General features: G+C 39.3%; 1 protein-coding gene and 1 long non-coding RNA gene across 7 annotated transcripts in view; one reads left to right on the top strand and one right to left on the bottom strand.

Moving 5' to 3' along the window:
- Positions 1-3,757: 3,757 nt before the first annotated feature.
- Positions 3,758-11,576, bottom strand: LOC120381310. Of its 4 annotated transcripts, none has more exons than XR_005588018.1 (5): positions 11,543-11,576; positions 8,616-8,754; positions 7,075-7,123; positions 6,231-6,283; positions 3,758-4,907 (listed from the first exon to the last, which is right to left on the bottom strand). It is a non-coding gene; the product is annotated as an uncharacterized LOC120381310 (long non-coding RNA). The 4 variants fall into 4 exon arrangements; XR_005588020.1 differs by lacking the exon at positions 11,543-11,576 and adding an exon at positions 11,130-11,379; XR_005588017.1 differs by lacking the exon at positions 11,543-11,576 and adding an exon at positions 10,835-11,109.
- Positions 11,577-11,787: 211 nt separating this feature from the next.
- ZNF217 (zinc finger protein 217) overlaps positions 11,788-25,593 on the top strand; it is a 36,289-nt gene continuing 22,483 nt past the window's right edge. Inside the window, exons 1-2 of one of the 3 annotated variants that reach the window (XM_039499507.1) lie at positions 11,807-11,929; positions 12,484-12,669. The gene's annotated coding sequence lies outside the window, so the exon portion shown is untranslated. Of the gene's footprint in view, positions 11,930-12,359; positions 12,425-12,483; positions 12,670-25,593 lie in introns of all 3 variants that reach the window. The other 2 variants (XM_039499508.1, XM_039499506.1) reach the window with 2 other exon arrangements.

Genomic DNA, 25,593 nt, shown 5'->3' with positions numbered 1-25,593 from the left:
TAGAAGTGGACAGAAGAGGACTGCAGAGAAGCTGTGCTCCCTCAGGGCAGCATGAAAAGAGAATGGGGCCATGGAAAACTGGCATAGCAAAGGGGGTCTAAAAATTATATGATCTCCTTACTTCAAAGTTCCGTATAGGGGTTAACAGCAGGATATAGAACCTTAGATCTTTTTGGAGATGATGCAGGCACAAAATGAAGGCGAGAAAGGACCACATTTTCATAGTTAGTTGTTTGGCTGTACACTGATTTGCGTGCAAGATTACCATAAGTACAGAACAGGTAATGGTGCATGCAAATACAGTATACCCAATTAGCTATTTCCATGCACAATTATCTGGTTTCCATGCACAACTGTGAGAGGTACATGGACAAAGGAGTTGTCCATGTATACGTACATCTGGAATACTCAGTTTGCATTCCCAGCTTTGCTTGAAAGTCTGGCCTTGCATGTCCAATGCGTGAGTTTTGATATCTCCCACTTTTGAACATATTACTTTGTTTCTCACACTTAATAAAATAGTCACATTTACTGTTAATTCTCAGTATTTGCCAGTGCTGTTATGTAAATGTACATACATAACACTATTCAATGTCCCTGTGTATTATCAACTCACCAGCTTTTCTAGGCGTCTGTGGTGCAGCTTCAAAGGGTTTACATTTACCATACAGTATGAAAATGATATAATGCCTGTGACAAACTTTGCTGTGCTGCTCCTGCAGAAGAAGCAGGAAGTCTGAAGCAGGAAGCATTTTTTCACTCTCATGGCTTATAATGTCACCAGAAGCCCTTGATAAAGATATAGCTGCATCTGTTAGTCAAGGACATCGTCACTAAAGTCTGATATTAGCAGAACGATGGGCCAGATCTGCTTTCCAACAATACCAATAGCTGTTGCATTACACAGTGGACACACTAGGCTTTTTATTTTTTTCCCCTGTAAGTATGCATGGACAAGTTCTTTCCAGGTATTACATATAATCCAACTTCGGTGCCTTTGAATTGGACATTTTTGTAAATGACTTGCCTTCCTAGATACAGACACAGCCACCAGAACTGGGTGAATATAATACTGACTGACTTTTTCACATTATAACTATTTCTGTCCTGAAAGTCAATGCAGTTTTCTCCACCATTTATATAATATTTTCAGTTAAGCAACTGCAAGAGAAGTGTAGAGAAAAATGAATGCCACTGTACATAGCCTGCATCGATCTGACAAAGGCCTTCAACATGGTCAACAGAGAGGGCCTTTTTTTTGTTCTGAATAAATTGGGTTGTTCCCCCGCAAACTGCTGAACATCATTTGTTCCTTACATCAAGGTATGAGGGCAACTGTAGTGTATGAAAATATAGAACTAAATGCCTTTGACATTAACAATGGGGCAAAACAGGGCTGTGTCTTAGCCCCCGGGCTCTTTGACATCTACCTTTCATTCCTGCTTCTTCATGCATTTAAGGACAGCAATGATGGCATTTATCTTCGAACCCGACTAGATGGAGGCTTGTTCAACATCGCAAGGCTTAGAGAGAAAGCCAAGGGGAAAGAGCTGGTTATGAGAGATTTCCTGTTTGCAGATGGCATGGCCTTGATTGCCCATCGTGAATCTTCCCTGCAAAATCTCTTGGGTAGATTTTCTACATCATTCAAGAGAGAAAAGATTCAGGTTGACAATTAGTTTCAAGAAGACTAGGATCATGTACCAAGGAGAGGAAAAACCGGGCACCGACATCACTCTGGAGGGTAAATCTCTTGGCGTTGTTAACAGCTTTTGCTGCTTGGGTTACACGATCCGCAGGAATCTTAACCTTCAGACTGAACTGATTAATAGAATCGGAAAAGCAGCTAAGAATGTCAGGCTATTACAGAACCGGGCATGGAGTAACAGCAAACTATAGACAAAGATGAAGATGTGAATCAACGAGACGTGTTCTGTCATCCCTGCTTTATGATTCAGAAACAATGACTACATATCATTGCCACATCAGCAGATTGAACAGCTTCTACATGAAATAGCTGCGCAAGATTCTGAAAATAAAGTGAAAAGACAAAAATACCAAACGCAGAGCGCTGGAGCACACAAGACTGACACACTTAGAAACCACTATCAAGAAGAGGAGGTTGCGATGGCTTGCTCATGTCAGGAGAATGGGAGGAGACTTCTATCCCCAAGAATATTTTGTACAGAAAGATTCAGGATGGCTCTGCAAAGCAGGGTTGACCTTTATGGCAGTACTACGATGTGTAAAAATGATATGAAATCGTTCAACATCAATATAGAAAGCTGTGAAGAGCACACAGAATCTCATCCAATTTGGAGGGAATAGGTGGCACTGGGTGCAACTCAACATGCAGTGGCTTTGTTCCAGAGGATGGAAGCAAAGTGAGAAAGAAGAAAGCAGTGTTCTGTAATCTTGGACTCTAACTCAGACAACACATGGAGCTGTGAAATTTGTAACACGCTGTGTCACTCTTGAATTGTCAACCATAAGCAGATTCATCAGGCACCTGATTAGACTTCTTATGCATATACCATGATCCAGTTTGGATTGATGGTTGCCAATGACTATGATAGTGGAGGGATACATTTGATGTCAAAACCTCAAAGGAACATTTGTAGGCTAAAAAAAAATCCCATTTAGAAACATTTAAAATCCCTATGTAAGCTATGACTAACAATATTTTAGATGAATAAACTGAAATAGGTGTGCATTTTAAATGTATTTTTCTCCATATATATTGTGTGTAGTGTTGTTCCTAGGATATTAAAGAGACAAGGTGGGTGTGGTGATTTCTTTTATTGCACCAACTTCTGTTGGTGAGAGAGACAAGCTTTCAAGCTTACACAGAGCTCTTCAGACAAGAAGGTTCAGACAAGATCTTCATAAATTGGTTCAATAAAATATATTACCTCACTCACCGTACATGCTGTTTGTTTATTTATTTTTATTTATCGGCAGTTAGGAAAATTTGTCACCTTCATCTTTGTATATAGTCAAAAATATATAATCCCTAGCATAAGTTTCAATTTTCTGGTTCTCATGTATTAGCGTAACGCGTCAAGGTCTTATTTGAAAACATTTCTTACTTTCTCCTTTTTTTTTTTTTTTTAAATCATGGAAATATTTTTTCCAGTGTTGATAGGTTTTGGAGAAAACCTATCTTAAGAAAAACCTGAATCTGGGATAATATTTGACATGGGTGTCCATTTAAAATAGGCTCATTAACAGAAAAGGCTAAATGAAGGCAAATTCTGCCTATGGATTGTTCTGAGTAACAGCCTAACATGAGTAGCCTGAGGGCAGAATGTAGGCCTATACAATATCTGCTAGTTACCATTTTAAAGGTTTGTATGTTGTGCTTGCTTCGGCAGCACATATACTTACCATATTTGCAGCAAAACCCTATGGGCCCAATCCTGAAGTATTATTTATGTGAGTGGAGATCACCCTTGTTGAATCATGCTAAGCCTCAGTCCCGGAACTCCCAGTAGGAGGATCTCTCCAGTTGCGCGTAGCCCCACTGTCTTCAGTAGGGCTCAATGCAATGGGAGTCTGCCCAACATTGCAGGATTGGGGCTCCCAACAACAGACAGAGGTTTATGTTCACAAGAAAAAAAAATCTCTCTAAACATGCTAGAACCCTGAGTTAGATTCACAGCTGCTATAAATTAGTGTAGCTCCACTGAAGTCAATGGCACTATGCTGATTTGCAACAGCTGAAAATCTGGTCCATGCATATATCTAAACAGCTTCTTGCTTGCACCACTGCAACCATGTTTACACTAACATTTCCCTGCAAATTTCCCAGCCCTGTTCTCATGCTGATGCCACTGCTGATAGCAATATGGAGAACAGATAAGTGTAGACAAATTTCTGGTGGCCTCTAGAGTTTTAATGCCAGCAGCCAATCTACACTATTGTTCCTACTGTTTGTCTATACTAGAGCTCCTACTGTTAACACTACTGGTTGTCTTCTACCAGTGGTAGTGTATGGTGAGAAGTTTGAAGACAAATACTAGCAAAGACATAGCTATTGTGTAAACAGGACCTAGTATTATGCTACACTTACTGTAATTTGGCAAGATTTTCCTGTGCTATCTTTCTCTCAAAGTATCTGCATATGATCTGGGGTAATAGAAATCAGCTGGGACCATTGACAACATCTGTGCAGATTTTGCCTCAAAATCTGTACAATTGTGTGGGAGAGTTGGGCCCATATCAGTGAGATTTGGTCAGGGATTATGGCTAAAATCTGCAATTTTGGCCAAGAGACTGCACATAGAACCTAATCTTTCAAGTTGCTGAGAGCTTCCCGGAGCAGCTAAGTTTGCTCAGAGCCCAGATAAAGTAATTTGACCTAAATGGCATTGCTGATGCTCAGCTCTACTCAAGGTCAGGCTCTTTATTGGAGATCTCAGGCTGTACAGGATTGCACATGCATGCCAGAGCATTATTACTGCACCTACAGGGAAGGGAGGCTGGGGAAATCAAGTAAACATAACAAAAGTACAGGAAAAGGTTCAGGTCACTTGTCAATCACCAAAGAAAACAACCAAAAATGTTCTGAAGCAAAAACTATATGAACATATATACAATGTTTTCAAAATGTGAAATACATCCAATGTCTATGTGAAGAATATTTGAGGCAACTATCTGTGACTCTGATCAAGGAATACTTGTTCTCATTAACGAGCATTAGAAACCAGTGGGATCCAACAATATACCATGCCTTTGTCAACTGTCATGCTAATGCCCCATTTTAAACAGTCACTCATCTCTTTATATCCTTTCAAATGCACATTTTTGTCATACCAACTGCAAGGCATTCAAAATGTTCAGAAGCACCAGGAATTTTGCTGCATTGGAAATCTGAGACAGAAGCGCTGATGAAGGGACAGCAGCGACTGTAAGAAGAAAAAAATAATAATTAAAGATAGAGCCCAGGGAATTCTTTCCGCTATGAGACTACGGGGAGAAAGAATGTTGAAGGCTTATGAGAATTGTAATGCCTCTTCAGGATTGAGCAATACCATCTTACATTTATATAATATCTTTCATTCTGTAGGATCTCAGAGCAGTTTACAAATTAACACATTAGCTTCTAGTTTATGAAAGACAGCTGATTAATTTTTTTATATTGTGAAAGTTATTATTATTTTGGGGTTTTTTTTGGGTAAAAGTGCCTCTTGCATCCCATCCTCTTTGACCTAGAATCCTATCAATAAATACTGCAGTGGCACTTCAATTGAGCAAGAGGGCAGCTTCTAAGGTAAATATTTTTCTAGAGCAAGACTAAAAACCTCACCACATTGTGTCTAATTCTAGGGATTGCATCTCATATAGCCTTGTGTAATCTTACACCTAAAGAACCATTACAAAATGAATACTTTCTTAACTCTAAATTAATATGCACACATAATCTTAAGTCTCTCCCTTACTGCTAATTTAAAGTCGATATATATTTGTGCTTGTTTGAATTGGTGTCCTTGGTCCAGTTCCTAAAGATCTCAGCCCATATCACAAAAATACAGTCAGAATTAGTAGTAATTGGTTTTTTTGTTTGGTTTTTTTTTGGCATTTTCAGCCTTTGAAATGTAGAGTGAATGTATCATGAAATATAACTACAGCACTTTTTCATTTTCAGAGGTGGTTCCTCCAGAACTGGGGAGTTTTGTGAAATTTTGTGTGAATATTTCCATCATTTCTTCTTTATGTTGTACATATTCTTGTAGATGTAGATGAAATTTTGACCAAAAAAAGAGAGTCTCTTTTTAACATCAAAGAATGCAAACAAAGCAAATTTCCACATTTGCAGTGTAAGCCATCAGTGCCCCAAAGGGAATCCAGTTTAACAAAAGTTTAACTCTCAACAGTTCTTTTTGGTGGAATCAAATCCATTTTCCAGTACATAATGAGAGAGAAAAAAAGAACTGATTTTAAGTAGTTTTATATTTCACTTAGAGAATGATATGAGCTGCAAAATTCAGATGTGGATCCAGATGAAAACCTCCCTATTATTCAGGGTTGTTCAGATATGAAATTTTGATATGGACTTCTTCACTTCTACTTTTGTTATGAATGTTACACATATATTGGCGGGATGTCACGAAGAAATCTGCACTGTGCTTTCTCTGTTCTGCAGACAAATAAAGAACTTCAATGTAAAGGCCCATGAAACCAGTAACGTGTTAGGCCCTGATCCTATAACTAGTTACACATGTGCTTACCTTTACACATGTGAGTAGTCCCATAGTTACGCATGTGTTTTCAGAAATCGGGCCTTAATATTAAAAGAGAGAATTTTTTAAAGAAATGGAGGTTTGTAATCGTAAACATGTTTATGTTCTTGCTTTTCTATCGACAAAAGAAAGGATTTTATAAACTAAGAGGATTGTAAACCCCAAACTAATCAGACAAAAAAGAAGAGCCGGGATTAATAGTCTGTTCCCAGATCTGACTCTTGATATACAGAGTAAAGGCCATGTGATACTAGGAAAGAAAAGTTGGAATCTGACCAATAACAAAAGTTATCAGTATCTCAGGTACTGATATTTGAATGCATTCTGGGCAATAGCTGTGGCTTTATAATCTCCATTTTGCATATTTCCTCAGGCATCCTTTTTTGCATAATTTACATTTTACCAATTTATTTGTATTAATTGCACAGGTACTCTGTGGTGAATAACTAACAGACTCCTGACCTCAAATTCTTACAGTTTAAAAACACAACTCAGCAGAAAACAGAACATATGCAGACACAGTGGAGTGCTGCCATTGCAGAAAGAAAGCTTTGGGGGATAGGTGGGTGGTCAAAAGCTTGAGTTTGCTAGAATAGCAAATATTTTAAGAAATATGATAGCTTGTAACCATCTCAAAGTAAACATGTTTATCAAAGCTCTGCTTGTACATGACGTATGATATAGCAAATGCATTGTGATAAGTAAACAAGGAAGTTAGAGCACACTTAATATTTCAAATCTGTTAAATAAAGTTCATGCTTAACCAGAATAAAAAAAAAATCAAAGATAAATCTAAAGCTTCAACTATACAGTAAAGGTATTATAAACATACCTGCCTATACTTGAAATTATGCATTTTCATTCACAGCATGTGTATTTCACTGAAAGAAACAAACTAACGTTTATTTTCCATGATAAAAATAAGATGTTTCATGTTAAATTCACTACACAATGTAATTGAACCTACACATTCTGGACAAGTATTAAAATACCTACAAAGTGCATTTTTAACGACTGCAGTTCTTTTAGTCTACTAGAACGCCCAAAAAAAAAAAAAAGCTGCTGCTGATTATAGAGGGAGACTGGTAACTGAATATGCATTGAAGAGATAGTTACTAATGCAGCAGGGAGGCACATTCTTGGTGGGGGAGGGGACGTGGAACCTCATGCATGGTTACTGATCAGTAAGGAGGTACAGCATAAAATCGCTTCTTGGATTAATTGATGTTGCAAAAGCCTGATTGCTTGCAAGTTTGTCATCACTGTGTCATCTGTATCTTCACTTAGTAAACCTAATCATGTGAGCATGTTAGTCAAATCTGACACTACGTCTAGCTACAAAACTGTCTCTGTAGCAGGCATTTCCTGTAAACATTCTACTGTGTGAGGCAAAAATATAAGTCAGCTGACACATGATTGGCTTTTCTTATACTCCTTGCTGAAATAAAAAAGTAATTTTGTATAAGAGAGAGGTCAGAAAACAAGTACATAAAACATTGCAAAAGCCTTAATCACAAGAGTCTATGTATTTATATAGTCCCAATCATCATAGTATCTATCTCAGCACCTCACAAACAGAGTAAATTTCAAGATCCCTGGGAGGTAGGGAAGTATTATTATCCAATTTTACAAATGGGAAACTGGTGCACAGAGATGAAGAGCAGTCTTGCCAACCCCAAGTCATAAAAAACATGAATCAGGCCCCAAAATCGTGAGATATTTTTAAAAAATACGTCTTGTTTTTTATTTGCCTTCTGATGTTTGAGCCTTTAAATTACATATTGGTCATGTCTTCAAGCTTTTCTCCACAACCATGAGAGCTAGAAACAATACACCTTTTAAAAAAAAAAAGGAAAGCTGAGATTCTTCATAATTATTATGAACATAATTATTCAACATAAGGCAAAAGGAAGGGAAGAAAATATGATTTTTACAAGTTGCCCCTTGCCTCATATCAAACATTGCCAGAGCCACGAATAAAAATCATAGAGGCCCTAGTGACTAATCTGTAAAAAGAAATAATAATTTCATTTCAGACTTCTAATGTAATATTATATGATGCATTTAACAAAACAAAAGTGTTAACTTGTTCTGGGCTTCTTGATTTTCCTGAAACAATCTTTCTGTTTTCTTACTCATCACTATATGCTGATGACCTGATCTCTCTGACCTACATTTATTTCTATTTATAATATTGATTAGGATGCTACAGTTTAGCCAGTCTCAAAAAAACAAACAAACAAACAAAAAAAAAACAACCCCACAACAAACAGGCCAAGTTGTGCCAGAAGATACATACACCCAAATCCACTGATTTGGCACTTATTTGTATTTACATTGACTTCATATCTCAAGGGCATAAGCTGACCGTACATTTTCATTTTGTGGTGCTCTTCCACACATGTAGTGTTTCTTCAGGCTCTGGTTCTTTTGACATCAGCAGGAAGTGCATCTGCTTTACTGGACAGCTGAATATGGTCCATGGTGGTATTCAAAACGTTAGGCCCCAATCCTGCAAACACATATATACAACTGCACAACTCATGTGAGTAGTGGCATTCATCCACAGAGGACTACTCATATCAACAAGTTATGCATGTGTTTGCAGGATCAGAGCCAAGGTCTGAAATGTGTGTTATTGCCATGCAATGTTTGTTTATACATAATCTTTTTCCCAATTATCACATATCATAATGAACACAAATATATGCAGCTTCTGTATTTCCTCTTAAGTCATATTTACAGTCACTATAGGTGAAATCCTGATCCCGGTGAAGTCAGTGGCAACACCACTCTTCACTTCAATAAGGCAAGATTTCATCCCAAAAGAGTTAAGGCTTAAAAAAAGAAAGAAAAAGAAAAAACCCAACACGTGTTCATATGCCTCTAGTGCAAGCAATGTTGCCAACTTTCGCAATTTTATTGTGTCTCAAGATATATGGTGTTTTCCTGAAACTTGCAAATATGAATGCTAAAAGCTCTAAAACATTTGGAGTTGGCAGCGCTGACATGTGACACACACAGCTTAAGGCTACAGTATGCTACTTAATGCTTTTCCATGCTACTGCCATTTTGAAGTACAAGCAACATGCTACAAAATTCTACAAAGATGCCCAAACACCTACCTCAGGCACATCACAAAATAAATAACAGTTAAAAAAAACCCTAATATGCTGATCCTGCAATTAAGTCTGCACCCACACAGCACTTCCAGTGAGACTCCTCGCAAAGTCAATAGCATGATTGAAGCCTAAAGTTGCAAAAAAAAACCCCACATAAACAAAACCCTGAAATAACAACCCAAAGGATCTAATCCTGTAAATAGATACACATGGGGATATTTTGACTTCAAGGGGCTCCATGTGGGCACATGGGGTCCACCTATCTGATCAGTTTACAGGGCCAGGCTATAGGAATATAAATAAACTTTTAAAGGTAGCCCTTGTTATCAAATTATTGCCTTGGCTACACTAGAGGTCCCCCCCAGAGAGTGGCTAATGGAGTATAGAACACGAGTAAGGAAAGTATGGTTAAAAGCCCATCCAGTAGTATAGCTCTCTGTTTGCCAGTGACCATCATTCCCTTTGCTCAGAGCCACCTATGAGGTAAAAATCCAGGTAGGTGAGACAGTGTATAAAACTTTGAAAAAGGTTTTTGCTTGATCCTATGTCCGTTTAATTTGCACAATTGTCAACTTTCATTTCCAGTTGAATATTGGGGCCCAGTTTAGACTAGGAAAACAAATTGTGGTTTAAAAGCTGTTAGCTAACACATCAGTTTAAGTGCCTCTACATTAGGGATTTCCTCTGTTTAAACCCAGAATAATTTTAAATTTGATTTAATTTAAAATGATGCAGACAGGCCCTATTAGTATCATGGGTCTGATCCAAAGCCCACTAAAGTGTGGGACTGATTTCAATGAGCTGCAACTCAAGTCTCTTAAACTGTCTCCAGGAAAACAGGAGAAGCAACACAACTGGCAACTCACACGTCCCTCACACTATTCACTTCAATAAGGTGCTAACTTCAGGGTCTAGCTGAGACTGCTAACTGCTTTGCTAACAGTATTATGCATTCTATTTAATTATAGCATCTAAACCACTCAGTTGGAACTGAGAAACTTAAAAATATTATTTTAACTCCCCATTACTTGCTACTTTGCTGAGTTCATTCCACTTTGGCATACATGCTAAAATCTTTTTAAAGAAACATAACAACCCACCAACTTCAGCAACTGAGCAAATATGTGAGCAACCATCACAACATGTTGCAAGAGTGTGGAATAAGCTCATGTTCTCTCTCTCTCTCTCTAAGTGTTACCATTTCTTTCCACTAGGTGTGTTCCAAAATCCTCTTTCAGTAATTTTTCACTAATTTTCCTAAGTAAGTCTATGACTGACAACACATTGTCTATCTGCTGCCTTTTTTATGTATGTGTTTCTTTATTGTGGAAAATGTGAATCTGTTCTAAACTTTAATTTATGTAAATTACTCTGCAGTAGATAGTGGTCAACTGGAGTGTACTAGCAAGACAGAAAAAATAACTGTTTTCCCAGAATGATCAAAACAGGAAACTAATGAAAAATACTCACATGTATGTTATTTACATTCGCTAACTTCCATTAAAATATACCATAGTAATAGTCCAAAACAATGTGCCCTTATAATACTACTATTGTGGACTATTAGTCTAGAATATTGTGTGTGCATAATATATATAAAGCCTTACTGTATTCTAGAATAATAGTTCTTTTATATGTTTTGTAATTCAGGAAGATAGCTATCTATCTTCCTGAATTACAAAACACAAAAAAGAATGAAAACTAATTTGCCCTTGATTTCTTAGCTGTGTAAGAGAAATATAAAAGCAAGTAATCCCATTCTTACACAGCTCCTTCAAAATGGAGTTACTTGGTAGCACAAAGGAAACAACTCAAATGGTGTTAATGGTCCCCATTCATAGCAACATTAAAGACAATTGGTCTGATTTTCCAGAGGTGCTGAGCAGCACCCGTTGACGTCAACAAGACCTGTAGATGCTCAGCATCTCTGAGAATCAGGCCAAAAAGGAGAAATTAGATATTCCTTAACACTTTAATGGTCTCAGGTTGTTTCCATTCCCCTCATTCCCAATTATTCGGTGTATTTACAATTAAAAAAAAATTCCACTCTGCATCTGCTCCCCCCTGCTCTCCCCCTTCCCCTCTGTTCTGTACCCCTGTATCCCTACTGTTCCCCCTTTTACACCCTCCATCTCCTCTGCTCCCTCCCCATTCTGCCCCCTGCACCGGCTTCTATACCCTCCATCTCCCCTGCTCCTTCCCTCTTCTGCCCCGTCCTGCTCACTCCTTATTCCCCCCCCCCCCCATTCCATCACTTATTCCCTTGGTTTTGGCCCCTCCCACTTGTCCCGTACGTTTCCCTAGCTCCGCCCATGTTCAAGGCGGCAGCAGGCTGCGAGGCAAGGGGAGGGGTCGGGCCCTCCGAGTGGGCGTGGCACCGGGGGCGTGGCTCTCGGGGGGGGGGGCACGGCACAACAGCTGCGGACGGAGGGGAGTAATTTATTACAAACAGTGGCCCGAGCGCGCTGGCGCAGCGGAGTCCGGGCTCCTTTCAGCAGCGCCACGGCGGGGCGGCTCGACCCCCTCCCCCTCAGGATGCCGGCTGGGGAGGCGGCTCGCTCCCAGGTGAGGGCGGGAGTTCAGCTGAGGGCACCCCCGGAGGGGTCAGAGTTGCTCAGTTGCCTTGAGGAGATACGGTTTCCCCCCCCTCATGAGGGGGGCGAGCGTTTTGTAGGGGAACCAACCGCCTCGTGAGACGGGGACATAGCCCCCACCGCGAGCCCCCAGGCGCGCGCGGGGGGGGGGGGTGTTTTGCATCTTAAATCAGCAAGGTGGCCCATCACCGTGGTATCTTGGCGCCTTCTTTTCCATGCAGGTGGGGTAGAGGTATTGCCCCCCCCAGGTGGGGGGGGCAGGTATGGCTGTGGGGGGACATAACCCCCCCCCCCGACATGACGCCTGAGCAGAGGCGTAAAGAGGGTCAGGTGTGTGGAAGTAAAGCACAACAGCCCCCAATCTTCCCTGCCTCCCTCCCCTTCTTTCTTTCTCATTCAAGCCCCAACTCTTGTGTGTGTCAGTTTCATCCTCCGCCAGGCAATGGAAGAGAAGGAGCAGCAGCAGGTAAAGGAACCTCTTTCCCCCTTCTCTCTCTTCCCCTCTCCCCCAATACCCTCTCCAAGGTCTGATCTTCATCCCAGAACCCCCCGGGAGGGTGGAAGAGGAGAAAAAAGAAAAGGCAGATGAAGAATGAACATATCTCCTCTCGTCTCTTCCCTCCCACCTATAAAGTTGTCGCTCTCTCTGAATTCCCTCTCTGCTGCCTGGGATCACCTCCTCCCCGCCCCCCATTCTCCCTCTCCCTCTGTGTAAGTAGGTGTTTCAAACTTCCATTCTATACCTAGGTATTTGTTTTAAATATTCAAAATGTCGACCTTTTTAATCGGGGGGTGGGGAGGGAGGGAAGGGAAGAGAAGAGAACATTTCTTTGTGAGTCAGGGATGTTCCTGGAAGAAGGGTTTGGTTTGTAGTGTGTGTGGCTTATCGGGGGGCGGAGGAGAAGAGATTTGGTAATGAAAAGTTTATTGATCAGTCTTGTCAGTTTCTTTTTGTTTCATCTTCCTGCCTGATATGTGAAGTCTAAGAGCCTCCAGATCATTTAGTTGGTATTGTTTCTTTTCTCTTTCTTTAAACTAGGGGAAATAGGAAGTTTTAAAAATAAATAAATAAAACCCAACTGGTTTCTACAACAACAAAAGACGTTACCAAACGAGGACAATACAATTCCTTAAGTATTTGGGGATTTGATTTCACTCCAGATTCTTAATATCTGTTGGGAGGTATTGGATTTAAAAAAAAATATATATACAGTTCTATTCCTGGGCATGTGTGGTTTGTTTGTTTGTTTCACATATAGAAATTCTAATGCCAAAAGCAAGCTCTTCTGTATGCGCTCTAATGAGCCATCCCATAAAATATGGTGTGTGACTTCTTGTAAGTGTTTGTTTGAACTGAAGTGTAATAGTTTTGAAGTGGTAGCCAACAAAATCTCTATGTTGGGTTATTGATCTACTGATGAAAGGCGTTTGGATTTGAAAAGGCTTTAGTGTATTTGAAGTTTATTATTATTATTTTATTTAATGTATCGGTAGTTTTTTATTTCTAAAATGACCTTGAAGGGTTTAAAGCTACATCAGTTTCTACTCGATGAGTTTGAGGGGAGGCAGCACTTAGAAGGATCTAGTGCAAAGCGAAAATAGAAATAGGAACTAAAGTAGATGCAGTGAAATGTTTTCTCATAGAAGTATGTGAAAAGGGAAGTTTCTGTAAGTCTATATGAGAAAGAACGGGGAAATAACGCAGTTTCAAATGCAATGAGAGAGGATATCATTCTTCAGATTTTATTAGGCCTTGAATGCAGGACTGATATGATCTGGGAGACACTGAAATAAAATGCCTAACTACAAGTTGAATAGCAAGCTTTGACTTGCTGACCAATGCTTACATTGTTGGGGGCTGGTTTTGTGTCCGCAAAGGTATCCGAGCATAGGGCTATGACAATAGCTTGCAAATGCTTTCACGCCATGTTTTATTACTCTTATGAGCTCTTTTATTAACTGTACTTTGATTCCCAAACCTAATACTCTAATTTGTGATCTATTTAAACATTTTATCTGATAATGTGAAGGGGCAGTTCCAAAAAAGTAAGATAAACTGCATTCTTCAGCAAAGGGGGAGGGAAGGGTGAAATGGCTTTTTTTTTCCATACTAGTTTTGTGAACTGATGAGTCAATATTTATTATCTGTGGTAGCAGTGCTAGTTCGTTATGGATCATTAATGACTTAGTTAATCTAATATTAATGGTTCTTCTAAATTATAGAGAATACTAGCTGTCTGATTTAATGTTTGAAATTCATTTAATCTTTTGGCCTTTTCTTTAAATCACTGAAATTTCAGGTTGTGTTGTAAGTTTAAATAGTTATAAGGAGGAATAGCAAATAACTTCAGAAATGTGACTATTACAGTAATTGATTGTCTGGCTGTAAATCAAATCAAACTTCCGCACATGCTGGAGTTGCTGATTTGATAGATATAAAATATATAGATATAAAAATTTGTTTTGGAGTGTGTGGAAGTTGGGTTTTTTGGAATCATTTAAAATGTACATAGCTATTTAAAAACAGTAGATCTCATTTTTAGTTAAGGTTGATTCAGTTATGTCTTCATCACTTTGGAGTTGGTTGAATGACTTGATGTGAGATTAAGCACAACAAAAGAAAAGGCAGGGTAACAGCTGCCTTCCAGTACTGGAGCACTAGTGCTCTTAGCAGGAAGGCATTTTACCTTTTAGTATTGTGTGGTGTCATGTAAGTTTAAATGTTAACGTTTATATTCATGATATATCCTATGAACATTCTAACAATACATCTCATACTGAAGTCCTGTATGGTCAAATTGATTTTTGTCTTTTTAAAAACACAATCTTTTAAGATCTGATATTAACTACTGGATCTATCTCATTAACTTTTCAGACAAAAAGTAGCAAACATTCACCACTAGTTTGTACTTGCTTAGTTACTGTGTGGTAAGAACTTTAAGGTGTGTCCTTAATGGCAGCTGACGATTCTTGCAGAGAAGTCTTGTTTATTTTAGGTAGATGTTTTATACAGAATTTCCAGTGAGACAAATATTACTACATTGACTGGGCTCATTCTTTCTGAAAACTGACTGTAAGGCCCAGAAGAATAATTTTACCATGCTGTAATCAGAGTTTATTTTTAAGTCAGTCATTAAGGCTCCCTGCACGTTTTGAGAGCTTTTTCACTTCCTTTATTAAATATATTCTAGATACTACATATAATATTTGCTTTTTTAAAAATAAGTATAGACAGGCTTAATATAAATAAGCATATTCTTGACCTACATTCTTATTTGTCAAAATGAAAAGACATTTTTGTTCTAAATAAGTGGGTGTGAAAAAATTTTCTGGGTTTGTTTACATTAAGTGGCCTATGTTTGTTGTAAACAAGGCTACTATAACAGGCTTTGTAGAATAGCTTCTAGGTTTTAGAAGTTTGGGTCAGGAGTACTTGTTTTAGATTCAAAATGGATAGCTCTGGGGTTTTTGCTTTGTTTTGGTAGGGAAGAAGGGTGGGGGGAGGAAGATGGGGGCAAGGGTGAGTAGAAAGAGGAAGCTAATAAACTTCAGCACCTTTATCAGACCATCTGACAAAAGGTTACTTCATTTTGGCTTCGAGTCCTTAAACCCCATAATTACCTTCTGAACACTTCTTACTAATCTTTAAAATATTTGACTAGAGTATCTTCTTATTCATAATGTTGTGAATTTAGAGTTGCATTGATAGAAGATTAATTGCTTGGTTTTTACATGATCAAAATGAAATGCTAAGTTATCACTGTTTTGCAGAGAAAGCGGTTTAAAAGAAAACTGGATTTCACTTGACTTTCAAAATGGTGATTACTGTAAACTTTGAGTTACAAGAATCTGAGGCTTTGTAATTAAGAAGCTCTGGGGGAATGTTAAGTAAGATTTAACCTTTTTATGTTTCTAGTCTTTCCTGTCCTGATTTTTTTTGATGCAGTGAGTAATGTCTTAGTACAAGACTTACAAGATATAGAACGCTCGATATTTTAGCAATAACGTTGTTGGTTGTTTAATGTGTGGGAAGAACAGCTTTTTCTCCCTACCCTTTAGAGGTAAAGTTCCTTTCTTTAGGGGAATCTGAAAGAGGAGTGACCTTTGAACTCGCATGCACACTGCTTTTGGGATGATGAAATAACTAAGGATATTTGCCAGTGTCTTACACTTATCTTGTTTCTTCTTTTTTAATACCTAACTGTTCAGTTGTTTTTAAATATAGTAAAAGTAGCACATTTCTGCCACAGCAGGGCTGCCATTTGCCAGGCTTACTACCCTGTTTTTATTTTTGAGACTCCAGATTAGAACATGAGGCGTCCAATAAGATACTTGTTTCTGCTTTTCATAATTACATTCGTTACTCCAAATTGTCTCAAACATGCTATTTACTTGTAATGAACTCCTGAGTATTTCTAAGGACTCTCACTTTTTGTCACTGAAGTTATCTTTTTAAAAAGTTCAAGAGTTCTTTCCATTTCTATTGCACTAGCAGGATTAGGGCCCCATTGTGCTTGGTACTGTACAAACACTCAGAAGGACATGGTGTCCTGCCCAAAGAGCTTTACAGCCTAAGATACAATGTAGGGAAGAGGATATAACCAAACTAGAAGTCTAAAATGCATGTTTTTTTTATTTTTATATATATAAATTGCACATCAACTATACCCAACTGCTTCTCAGCCTGAACTTAGTTGTGTAAATTTCTTGTAGGTGTCATAGAAGGAAGTGACTCTTGAAGGGCTTGGAATCAACAAAACAAACTGCTTTAATTTTATTTTTGAAGTGAAACAAAATATTTAAATTTTCATTGCTGATCAGAACACAATCACATGACAAGTTTGGTACCTATTAAGTGGATGGCTGCAGTCTTTCTTGGAAGGCTTTCATTGTGGTCATGTGACTTGATTGAGGACAAAGTTACTAATCTATTATGCATTCATATCATCTTGTTTTATTTCTTGTTGGTATATTTGTTGGTGAGATCTATGAAGTGACGTAAAGTACCTTTTTTTTTTTTTATTTGAAATTAAGCCGGTGGTAAGGTGTTTGCAGCGTATGTGTTGGGTGAGGAATCCAGTAAGAATGAATACAGGTGAGAAACAGGTTAAAAAGATAATGAGTTAAAATCATTGCAGAAGATTGGATCAGTTATCAAATGGCCTTTAAGTGGGTATTTCAAGAGAGCATAACAGGAAATATCACAATTGGATACAATATGTAGAATATTTGGGGAAAGGCTATTTTGATAGGTCATGCTTAGTGACTTGGGTGGATTTCTAAATATGGGGTGTAAGTGAATAAATGACTGGATAACTATTTTCCTAATAGGTACTGTAGATTTTGTGCAACTAAAAGGACCAAAGTCTGATTTTGTTTATGCACAATGGGCACTCTAACATTTTATTATACAGAAAAATGTTAAAGTGCAATTTCATCACTTATCACACAATATATCACATCATATAAACTGCATATGGAAAACTGAAGACTCATCATTGTCCTTGTATCCCAACTTTACTTTATATATAGTCATGTTATTTGCCTAAAACAGGTGTTGGGGAAATTCCTGATGTATGCCAAACTTTTTTTTAAGAGGTGTGGTGGTTTAGGGAGGGGAGAGAACGGGATAAGTGTTGACAAACTATATGTACTAAAATCCACAATCTCATTTTGAGTATCGTGTTGGGTGGGGAGAATAGTGTAAGCTAGACATGAAGAATCATGGTTTTAACTGGTTGTTGCAATATTATGTGGTGTTTCCTTCTCTCCCTTCCTCCCCGCCCCTCCCCCCTCCAGTGAAGTAGAACTTTAAATCTTAAATTGCTGTCTAATGTTTTTAAAGGTTAACGTTTTGGGGACCCTTCTTTAAAATCCTGCTCTTGGAAAACAGTAGACAATGCAGTTTAGTTTTGTGAACTTGACTTCACAATATAAAACTGAGAACTGCTACTATTCTTTTATTGCATATACCCATCAATTTGATATTAGTAAATTGATATCTCTGATATGAGGGGCAGTTCAGAATTGTCGCATTGATATCTCTTTAGAGGAAGGACAAACCACAAGTTTCTGCTATAAGATCTCCCTCCTGGGTAGAAAAAGAAGGCAACTATATCTGTGGGTCTTCTAGCTATATTTCTAGTTTCTGTTTTTCTTAGCATCATCAGTCTCTGACCCTGTGGCTGATTTGTGTAGGAGAAGTGTCTGTCTTAGAGACCATGTACTTTTTTAATGGTGTACACACACCACAATTTTGTATAAACCTTGAAAACCGTAGGTCCAAATTCAGGTGGAGTATGAAAAATGATGCCCACTTAAAGCTTCTTGCTTGAGTGCATATTCTGCCTCTTCTTCCTCAACAGAAATCTGAGCAGGGGTTTGAGTTTCAGTCAGATGGCAGCATTGGGAGGAGATTAGCGTCTGCCAACGCTGTTTCCTCAAAGGAGCCCTTATTCCACAGGCAGAAAAGTAGTTTCTCAAGGCAAAGATTCTCTTTGTACAGCTAAAGAGATCATAGAAATATATCCAATCTAAAGGGATAGAAGTTTCCCCATACTAGAAGCTCTGGAGAAGCTCTTGGATATGCAGGAAAGCAGTTGTCTCAATAGCGTAATGAGGCTTTGAGCCCAACTCAGGGAACTGCAGCTTACCAACTTTATCCACTGAGTGAGATTAAGCAAGGCTAACATTTTATGGTTAAGAAGCAGAGACTGTCCAATCCTGTTACATCCTTGTAAAGAATTTTTCTCCATTGAATAAGGAAAACTAAATATACTACACCCTATGAAAGATCAAATTTAAATTCTCTTGCTTCACCAAGGCTGCCTTCTGTGGAGAGAACAATATAGCCATTTTGAAAGGTAAAGGCTTGGTGCTGGTTTAAATGCATGACATTTCTTGACTTAATGGAATTGTAGTCTCTCATGGCAGCAGTGAAATGTATCATAGGACTTATAAACAGAGTGATCAGTATAGTGCTTTCTGATGATTCTTAGTACACATATTCACCTTTTCATGATGCCTAAAGTATACTTTTGTTTCATGGACTATAAGAAATCCTGCCATCATTCTGCCCAAATCTGAGAGAAGGAACAGTTGGCAGTCACAACAACACTTGTGAACTTTAAAAACAAATTCTTAACTTGTCCAATTCTTGGTATTTTTGCTAAAATTATACACTGACATTCAGTATTGCTCAGTGGATACTTGGATGCAGAAAGGAAGTTTGTGCAAGCCTGTCACTTCTGATCTTCAGCAAGGGAAAACTTCTGATCTTCCTGGTTAAGAGTCATTTCCTCTACTGAGATGCAGAAGTTCTGTTGTCTCTCAAAACATTAAAGAGAGACTCCACACAGAGGTCTGTGTTGGGAATACCTTCAGAGATCAAATACTTGTTTCTATAGTATAGACCCCAAAATGGGTGGGGAAACTCATTCTCTGCTAGTTATTTCCAATTGGAGGACATGGCTACTTAGGAGGACATGTCTCTAACTTGCATTTATGCAGTCTGGTATACTCATGAACTTTATGTAAAATTACAATATAAAAGCAGTGGAGAAGTTCACTAACTCTATTCACCAGTATTAAGAGATGTTTGAATATTCTTCTTTATCCTCCCTTTACCCTCAGGTGCATAAGGTATCTACCAGTTTCCACCATTTATTTCCGTCTTTGCTGGTGTGTTCAGGCTTCTGAGTGTCCGGTTGATGGATTTGGCTTCTTTCTCTATTCTACAGTGCCATGTTTCATTTTTCTCTTTTCAGGTGGTGTCCATATTATCTCTTGCCTTGGAAACCATGTTAGTGACATCCTTAAAGCATGTCCTAAATATGTCCATTGTTGTCTTGCCATATTTGGTGCTTTAGATTGGTTTGTTCTACTTAAAGTTTCTGATGTTGCAAGAAATTCTTTCCAAAAGACTCCAAAGATCTTGCACAAGCATTTACGTTTGAATGACTTGATCTTATCAATTTCTGTTTTAGATTTCCATGACTCTGCTCTATAAAGGAGAGACAGACATGATGCTGGTGTTTAAAAATTCATATCAGCTCTTATATAATGCACACTGTGGTGAAAACTTGTGTGGATTGGTTTCTGCTCCCTCATATCCATATTAGGGCTAGTCTACACTGGCAGCGCTTTAACGTGGCTTACGTGGTCGCGGCAGAGCGTAGAGAGAGAGCTAGAAGATCTAGTTGCCTGAGGGTCGTAGTTACCAGCACTGGTGCACTGGCTACACTGGTGCTTTACAGCACTGAAACTTGCTGCGCTCAGGGCGGTGTTTTTTCATACCCTTGAGGGAGAAAGTTGCAGTGTTGTAAATTGCCAGTGTAGACAAGCCCTTAGTAGTATTGCAGCAACCCAATGGTGTCAGACTGGACAATCTAATCACAGTTTATTTTTTAACAGTTCTTGCATATAAAGAAAAACTTGAACCATTTTTAAGGGGGTTAGTATAGTTAATAGGCTTTTAAATTTCTGTTTTTAGCAAAACTTGCACATGGAGGATGAATTGTAAAACCAATAAATACAATTTCTCCAACTGTTCATGAAGCTTAATTGTATAGTTTCTTAGGGTTATGTCTACACTACCCAGCTTTTAGTGACATGGCTGTCTCACCACAGCCATGCTGCTAAAAGTCGCATAGTGTAGCTGGTGTTTGTCAGCTCTCCTGCCAACAAAAAACTTCTACCCCCAACGAGCAGCATTTTCACCGAGGGGGTGTGGGCTCTGGGTTGGGGCCAAGGGGTTCACAGTGTGGGAGGGGCTCTGGGCTGAGCCTGGGGGAGGAGGTTGGGGTGCAGGAGGTAGCTCCAGGCTAGGGCAGAGTGTTGGGGTGCAGGAGGGGGTACAGGGTGCAGGCTCTGGGGGGGGGCTCAGGGCTGGGGGTTGGGGTGCAGCATCCCATCAGGCAGTGCTTACCCCCCATGGCTCCCGCTTGGCCGTGCAGTGTGGCTGCTGTTAAGGCAGGCTCCCTGCCTACCCCAGCCCCATGCAGCTCCCAGGAGGGGCCAATGCGCCCCGGTGGAGGGCATGGGACATGTGGCTCTGCATGTTGCCTGTCTCTGTAAGCACTGCCCCAGCAGTTCCCATTGGTCACAGCTCCCCATTCCTGGCCAATGGGAACTGGGGGGGCGGTGCTTCAGGCAGGAGCAGCCTGCAAAGGGAGACCCCTGCCCCCCCCCCCCACACACACACACACACATCTGGGGCTGTGGTGTCTGCTTCTGGGAATGGTCTGTAGCCAGGGCAGGCAGGGAGCCTGCCTTAGTGGCAGCCCTGCTGTGCTACTTAAGAGACGCTTTCCTTCATTTAAGTGCAACAGCAGGCACCGATCCACCCTTTTAAGTATAGACCTATTGTGAGTGTCACAGCTAAATACAAGATAGGAAAGACTGATTAGCATAAATAGTTAATGCATTTCAAGTGACCATTTAAGGTGAAGTGTCCTGTTAACACCCTCATGAGAGTATTAGGCTGTTTAGGCTCTCCAAGTTATAGCCATTAAACTATTACCGTATTTACTTGTTCATGAGCCCGTTTGTTTATAAGCCAACCCCCGTGCCCCCCCCCCAAATGGTTAGGTAAAAATAGCAAAAACCTTTCATAAGCCGACCCTATATTTCAGAGGTTGGCAAACTTTGACTCCCAGCAGCTCCATTGGCTGGGAACTGCGAAACATGGCCACAGGGAGCTGAGGGGCTCCATGCCTGTAGACGCTCCAGGTAAACAAAATGACAATATATTAAATTCAATGATTCCATAGTTTAAAATCATCAGATTATGGTGTAGACCCGTTTATAAACTGACCCCCGCTCTTTGATGCATCACTTCTTTTTACCAAAAATATTCAGTTTATGAACGAGTATATACGGTAATTGTAATAAGATAGAGCTTGGAGATAAAATCAGGTGATATCAGTAGTTTATCTGTGGATTCATATTAGTAGCCAGCAACATAAATGGTACTGTTTCAGTAGTGCCAAAAACATTAGTTGCTTCAGATGATTACTAACAGGATTTTTGTTCAATGCTGGCATTATAGAGGACTTTCAAAGCCCTCTAGGTCCCTAGTAAGATAGCAAAACAAGTTCTGCATATCAAAGAAATGTAAGAAATAATAGCTTTGAATCCAGCTCTTGGATTTAAGGGTCTGTTAATTTTAACTGTATTTGAGGCAGTCTCCTGTATCTCCACTGGGAAAACTAGAAGTGCTGGTATGTTCTTGGTTTTTAAACAGATGTTGCGATGTTTGTGGCATAAATAAAACTTTAATGGTCTTTGTTGTTCCTGCTTTAACTTGTTATAATGTTGGACAATACATAACTTTACTAGTAGCATAGTATACCAAAAATGTGCTAGTAACTGCTTTAGTACTAAGCACATAATCATGCCTCCTTTTCTTCACCTAATCTCTAGTGTGTGTTAAACTATAACTGGAAACTCAAAGGATGGTCTTATTTGACACCTCTCTTGGGGTAAGGGGGAAAGCATGTTGACTTATAGATAGAGAATTTTGAAGCAGAAAGGAGTAACAAGTGAAATAAAATTAGTCCCAGTAGGTCATCTCCAAAAGAACCTTTTTGAATACAGTATAAAATTTGTGTAATTTAATAAAAGGAAATCAAGCCTCTTCGCTAGTCTTTCATGAATGCTTTGAATGTCTTTTTAATTAATGCATTTTTATACAGCAGCCTTTGTTGTATCTAGGTTAGGTAACAACAACTAAAGTGAAAACACAATGGTCTCAGCCATTCATAGGCATCATCCTAGAATATTCATCACCATAGAATCTGGGCATCACTATAAACCTGATTTGTTTGTCTAAGGGTGACATAAGTAAATGTGTTGTGCACTAAAGTTTGCTAAACTCAGGCTCTGGTGGACTTTTGAAGGGATCAAGTTCAAGAGGGAGCACCCTTCAGGTGAGAGTAACTTGCTGCTGCTTTTGGACAGTAAAAATGTTTTCACTGACCATTCCAAGAATCTTGCTTAGCGTGTCTTGTGTTCTGGGATGGATGGGTGATGGAGGGGATATCAGTCTATAAGGCATTTGAGCTCTGACTGGATCTTGAGAAACTTAGCAGGGTTTACAAGCTGATGGGAAGGGAAGTCAAGAAGCCCAGATTCCCTTTGCTGCTCTGCTGCGGAAGTAGGAAAATGCATATTTATCAGCTTTCAAACTTGTAACTTTTCTCCTCCAGCTATTAAAAGTAAAAGCTTCCATTTCCCCACTCAAGAGATTTCTACTGCTGTGAGGCTGATGGGCCATTATCACTTCTTTCCCAGCCTCTTGGTTGCAGTGAGGAACAGAAATAGTGAAGAGAACTTAGCTACTGTATCCTTTCCTTAGGGCAGGTCTAAACTACCACTTTTATGTCGATATAACTTGTGACGCAAGTCACAACAACCTAAGCACTGAGTAATTTATACGGACAGGAGTGCTCTCTCCCGTAGGCATAGAGTCTTCACCAGACATCCTACAGCTGCTTCTGTGTCGATGTAGCGCATCTAGTGTAGTCTGCATTTTGGCATTCCAGTCAAGAGCAATTCCTGTGCATATCTACACTGCAGCTCATAGCTTTCCCCAGGTAGCATCAGTTTTAAACTGATGTGATTCTTGACAGTTTAACTGCTGCCCAAAGGATTCTGAAGAGCTGCAATGCAGTTTAACAACATTTTTTGGTCCTTGACTCTAAGACCTTACCTTCACTAAGAAAAATACTTTTTTAAAATCACACATTAGCTCACAAATGGTGTAATCCTACTGTGGCCAAGGCAGTTTGTAGTTTTCACCTGAGTTTGTGGGCATGGTGAACTGTTGTCTGCTGTAACCTGCTAACATGACAACAGTTTACCATGCCCCGCGAACACAGGTGAAAACTACAAACTGCCTTGGCCCAGTAGCATTTTACCACTTGTGAGATAATTTGTGGTAAATTCTTCTTCTTCTTGGTACTTCCACTGGTGGAGTCAGCCATTTGGGGTTTCTGCCTCAGAATGGTTGTGCTATTGGCACTTCTGTGATCAATGTTCTGTTGTATCAGTGTAGTCTTATTCTGAAAGTAAGTACTTGGAATCTGTTTACATGTTTGTCCCTCACTGACTTCCCAATTTACTTTGTTCAGTTTAGAAGTAAAAATGTTTTCCTAACTGCTAGTTCTATTAAACTCAATCTAGGATCTGAAAGTCAAACTGTATTCTTTTTCTGTTTCATCCATCATCGCAAGTATTAGGCCATGGCTACACTTGCAAATTTGCAGCGCTGCAGCAGGGTGTGAAAACACACCCTCTCCAGCGCTGCAAATTGCGGCGCTGCAAAGCTCCAGTGTGGTCAAAGCCCCAGCGCTGGGAGCGCGGCTCCCAGCGCTGTACGTTATTCCCCACAGGGAGGTGGAGTACGGACAGCGCTGGGAGAGAGCTCTCCCAGCGCTGGCGCTTTGACTACACTTAGCGCTTCAAAACGCTGCCGCAGCAGCGCTTTGAAGTGTAAGTGTAGCCATAGCCTTAATGTTGTTGCAGACTGGATTCTACTTTGGGTTAACCTTGTTTCCAATGGCTTTGCCCAGTTGTAGCTGCAGGATTGGCCTTGCATTTGGAGTTCATATAATTTTGTTGATTGAACCAAAATGGATCCCAACTCAGTCTTTGTCTCTCTAGTGTTCACAGGAGTAAAAAGTAGTAATTGTATAACTAAATTAGATGACAGTATTTTGAATGTGTCATGGATTATGAGTTGTGTGCCAGTTCTAGATAGAGTAAAACAATGTTTTACTTACTTTAAAAGTACGCTTTTATTTAATAATTGGATAAATTTAATATTCTGATTCCTTTGGGAAAGGATTTCCTTAATTTCAGTAGGAAATTGGTGCTGCTATTTATCTGAATTAATTTCTTGTCTAGTATTGATTTATTAATACTTGATTTCCAAACATAAAAGACGTGCCCTACTCTTAAGATCTTTCTGACTGATGGAGGAAGTCTGAAATGTATCCACCAGAAAACTCAGTCTTGTTGTTTTAAAGCCCACCTGTCAATTTTTTTTTTGACATTTACTGTTTACTTCACTTTGGTAGTTTAAATCTAATTATCAATCTACTTGGAAGAGTCAACATTTTTGGTGGAAAACAGAATGTGATCTATAAGTAGATTTCATGATCTAAAAATTACAAATGAGACTCTTTTTACCAAAAGTAGCTCTCGTCATATTGAACCACATCTCTTTTGACAGCAATAATTGCCCTAATGGTAGATACTACTTCAGTGTCTGAAATATTTAAGGTAGAGTATGCTGTATTTCCTCAGAATGATGTGTTGAGGGTTAGTAACGACCAGATTTTTCAGAAGTGCTCACATGGAAGCACCTGTTAAGAAAAATGGAAGCTACTAGGTGCTAAGAACTTCTAAAAATCAGGCCTAAATATGTAAATTACTTTGAAAAATCACATCTTAAATCTTCAAAGGAGCCAGGTGCCATGACAGTGAGTCTGAGCCTATAGACCTGGGCTTGCACTACTGGAGCTTGGTCTCTGAAGAGTGAATTATTAAACATGTGTTCATGAAACTTGCAAAATTCATCCACTATTTCCCAACACATCCAGAGAATTCATTCTCTCTAAATGGTTCCTGTCT

Source organism: Mauremys reevesii, linkage group 13, assembly GCF_016161935.1.
Source record: "Mauremys reevesii isolate NIE-2019 linkage group 13, ASM1616193v1, whole genome shotgun sequence".
Lineage (NCBI taxonomy): Eukaryota > Metazoa > Chordata > Testudines > Geoemydidae > Mauremys > Mauremys reevesii.
This window is presented reverse-complemented; position numbering and strand designations above follow the sequence as displayed.